The 4,480-nt window shown below is 35.8% G+C and overlaps 1 long non-coding RNA gene across 1 annotated transcript; it reads right to left on the reverse strand.

The window, feature by feature from the left end:
* On the reverse strand, nt 1-939 carry LOC123327780. The gene is made up of 2 exons (XR_006542478.2): nt 384-939; nt 1-147 (listed from the first exon to the last, which is right to left on the reverse strand). It is a non-coding gene; the product is annotated as an uncharacterized LOC123327780 (long non-coding RNA).
* Nucleotides 940-4,480: the final 3,541 nt, after the last annotated feature.

The following is a 4,480-nucleotide window of genomic DNA, read 5'->3' on the forward strand; positions in this document are numbered from 1 at the left end:
TTGATTTACAGTTTGGTTAATTTCTGCTGTACTTACCATCCTTAATCATCAGGGCTGGTGTAATGTCCTAACATATTTGCATTTTTCTAATAATTAGCCCAGGGAACTGTACTCAATGTTTTGTAATGACCTATAAAGGAAAGGAACCTGAAAAAGAATATAGACATATATAAATATATACACACACACGTATATATATATATGTGTGTATGTATATATAACTGAACCACTTTTCTGTACATCTGAAATTAACACAACATTGTAAATCGACTATACTTTGATTTTAAAAAATTGTTTTAAAGACCCAACTAGCAAAATTTATAGAGACTATCCAGATACCCTGGCCAAAAGCATTGCTCAGATCCACTCCTTTTGTAACTTACAAACTCTTTTCTTTTGAGATGGTCCAAGGGATACCCAATGCAATTGGCTTCTGACTCCTTTGATCCACCGTTGATAAGAGAAGATATACTTCAATATTGCACAGGCCTAACTCCTTGTGTTAAGAATAACTCTGTTTCAGTAGAGTAATCTTTTCATACTGTGCTCGCAGGAAATGAAGACCTTAAGCATCACACCTTGCAGGTCGGATTTTCCATTTATTGGAAAAGACGGGCTCCAGGGGGGGCTCTCTTCAACCTCACTGGAAAGGCTGCTATCACGTACTGCTAACCAGCCTTCTGGATTCTTACCTGAACTCATATTCTCTGACTTTGCAACCTATAAGCTATAACATAAGAAAACATTTAGTTCCAAACAGTTTAAGATAACAATATCATTTAATTACTTCATACTTATTCCTACAGTGCCTCGTCCCAAAAATGTTTTTCATTCCTTCAGTTTTTAGTGTGTTCTTATTATATTCACTATTCTAAGATACAGACGTTATTTTATTGAAGTATGGTTGATTTACAATTTTGTGTTAATTTCTGCTGTACAGCAAAGTGACTTAAGTTATGCATATATACATTCTTTTTTATGTTTTTTTATTATGGTTTATCACAGGATATTGAATATAGTATCTTATGGTTTATTGTGCTTCCATTTTATATATAATAGTTTGCATCTGCTAATCCAAAACTCCCAATTAACCCCTCCCCCACACCCCTCCTCCTTGGCAGCCATAAGTTTACTGTGTGTGAATCTGTTTCTGTTTCATAGGTAAGTTCATCTGTGTCATATTTTAGATTCCACATAAATGATATCATATGGTATTTGTCTTTCTCTTTCTGACTTCACTAAGTATGATCATCTGTAGGTCCATCCATGTTGCTGCAAATGGCATTATTTCATTCTTTTTACAACTGAGTAATATTCCATTGTATCTGTGTACTACATCTTCCTTATCTATTCATCCATGGACGGACATTTAGGTTGCTTCCTTGTCTTGGCTACTGTAAACAGTGCTGCAGTGAATATTGGGGTCCATGTATCCTTTGAAATTAAAGTTTTCTCTGGATATATACCCAGGAGTGGAATTACAGGATCTGGGCTTCCCTGGTGGTTCAGACATAAAGAATGTGCCTGCAGTATAGGAGACCCAGATTTGAACCAGTCTTCACACACTCTCCAGCATTTGTTAGTTGTAGACTTCTTGATGGTAGCCATTCTGACCAATGTGAGGTGATGCCTCATTATAGTTTTGGATTTCCCTAATACTTGGCAGCTTTGAGCATCTATTCATGTGCCTTTTGGCCTCCATATATGTTCTTTGGAGAAATGTCTATTTAGGTCTTTTGCCATTTTTCAATTGGGTTGTTCTTTTTGTTGTTGTTACTCAGCTGCATGAGCTGTTTGTATATTTTGGAAATTAAACCCTGTCAGTCACATCATTTGCAAATATTTTCTCCCAATCCATAGGGTGCATTTTTGTTTACAATATCCTTTGCTGTACAAAAGCTTTAAGTTTGATTAGGTCCCATTTGTTTATTTTTGCCTTTATTTCTATGCCTTGGGAGACTGACCTAAGAAAATATTGGTACAATTTATGTTAGAGAATGTTTTGCCTGTATTCTCTTCTAAGAGTTTTATGGTTCCACATAAATTTTAGGATTATTCTAGTTCTGTAAACAACTGGCATGGGTAGTTTGATAGAGATCGCATTAAATCTGTAGATTGCTTTGGGAAGTATGGCCATTTTAATAGTACTCTTCAATCTAAGCGTATGAGATTTTTCATTTCTTTGAATTGTCTTCAATTTCCTTTATTGAAGTTTTATAGTTCTCAGCATGTAAGTCTTTCACCTCCTTGGTCAGATTTATTCTCAAGTATATTTTGATATGACTTTAAAAGGGATTTTTTTTTTTTTTACATTTCATTTCTAATATTTGTTAGTGTAAAGAAACAACCAATTCTATTTGTTAATCTTGTAGTTTGCTACCTTGCTGAATTCATTTGTTAGCTTGAGTAATTTTTGTGTATTTAGGGTTTTCTATATATAGTATATCATCTGCATGTAATGACAATTTTACCTCATCCCCTCCAATTTGGATACCTTTTATTTCTTGTCTGATTACTATGGCTAGAACTTCCAATACTATGTTAAGTAATAGTGGTGAGAGTGGTCATTCTTGTCTTGTTTCAGATTTTAGTGGGAAGGCTTTGAGCATTTCATCACTGAGTATTATGTTGGCTGTGGGTTTGTCATAAATAGCTTTGATATATATTACCCTTCTACCCACTTTGGTAAGAGGTTTTATCTTGAATAGATGTTGAATTTTATCAAATGCTTTTTCTGCATCTATTGAGATGACCATGTAGTTTTTGTCTTCTCTTTTGTGGATGTGGTCTATCACACTGATTTTGCATGTGCTGAACCATCCTGTGACTGTGGGATGAATAAGATACAGACTTGAGATGAAAGCTGTCTGAGACAATTCCCTTCTACCCTTCCTTATTACTCACCCACAGTAGGTTTCCAGTCTGTACACTTTCTCTTTGATGAGGGACATGACGTTCAGGAAAGATCCTTCCTGGCACTGAGAGATTAAAAAGCCACTGAATGCTAGTTAAAACAGACTCTTGATCAGTAATGCCTTCAGAGAAAGGTCTTGATCAAAAAGGACAAATGTGAAAATTAATCAAGGCAAATCTCACTAAAGCAGAAATGAGAGGTCAGAAGGGGGAGAGCTCTCATGCGTACACTACACAGCACCGCCACAGACCCTAGAGGTGTGCTTTACACCCTGGCAGGAGGTGACACCACTTTCTGATCACCGGGTGGAGGAAGGAAGCTTTTTTTCTCCTTGGCTGGCAACAGCTCAGCCAACGAAAAAAAACCACTATACTTTAAACTCACAGTTTCCTTCAGTGGACTTTTTCTTTATAACTTTCCCTTCTCTTCTATAGAACAGTTTCCTGTCTTGTCTTTGCTGCATTTGCATGTGGTTTGCCATAGTTGTGTATCCCAAATTATAATTGTTTGCTGCTCCTGAATAAATCTGTTTTTCTGGTAAAAATAACCCGCTGTATAATTGTTTTAGTTTCTTACTCTCACACAAATTATATTCAATAAGCTAAAATTTGTCTTAGGTTCAGCATACATATGTTAAAATTTCACTCACTCATCAACAGTGTAAGTGATTATCTTGCTGAGTCCAATAATTTTCTAATACTGGAAGATTCTTTCCTCAGCTTTTTGTGCTATTCGCAGTGTAAGAACTGCAAACAACAACATGCTTTTAGTTTAATTTGCATTATTATAAACATTATCCTAATCACTGTTTTAAGTCTAAATAAGAGGTGGGCCAATTTCTATCAGGGACCAGCGAGTAAATATGTTACACTTTGTAGGCTTCACCGTCTCTTTCCAAATGGTTCATCTCTTCCATTGCAGTGTGAAAGTAGCCATAGACAATACATAAGTGAATGGACAATGCTGTATTCCAATAAAACTTTATTTATAAAGACACATGATAAGCAGACCCTAGTTTTCCTACCTCTGGTCTGGACAATCAAGAAAACAACAAATCATTAGCCCTGCTGCTTGCCAGTTTCCCTTGTGTTAATATTCTCACCATTGGCTACTTCAGGTTACCAACATGCAGTTACTGAAAGTAAAATCAGAGTTACATAGAAGCATGCTATTTATAGCATTCCAAGAATACAGACTAGGGAGACATAAACAACCTCAACAGCACAGATAATAATGGAATAAAATAATTAGAAGTGGTGAATTTTGAGTACTTAATACCTATGTTTTTAATATCATTAATTTTAATTAAATTTTTGTGAATGACTCTAATTAAAAACTGGCTCACAAAACACCTAAATATTGAACAACTGGATCTCACAAACCAGTGTCAGCCAGCTGATTCCAGACTCCAGTCTTCTACCAGTCCCCTCCAAGAAGTAATAACCAATCCATTTCCTGCTCCCTGTACCCTTTTGAGCTTTAAGAAAATGTTCTCTTCTGAAAGAAGTCAGAAACCTGGTCTCTGGGTGTGTATCCTACTCCCCCACAAGCTAACTTCTATAAAAG

Source organism: Bubalus bubalis, chromosome 10 (genome assembly GCF_019923935.1).
Source record: "Bubalus bubalis isolate 160015118507 breed Murrah chromosome 10, NDDB_SH_1, whole genome shotgun sequence".
Lineage (NCBI taxonomy): Eukaryota > Metazoa > Chordata > Mammalia > Artiodactyla > Bovidae > Bubalus > Bubalus bubalis.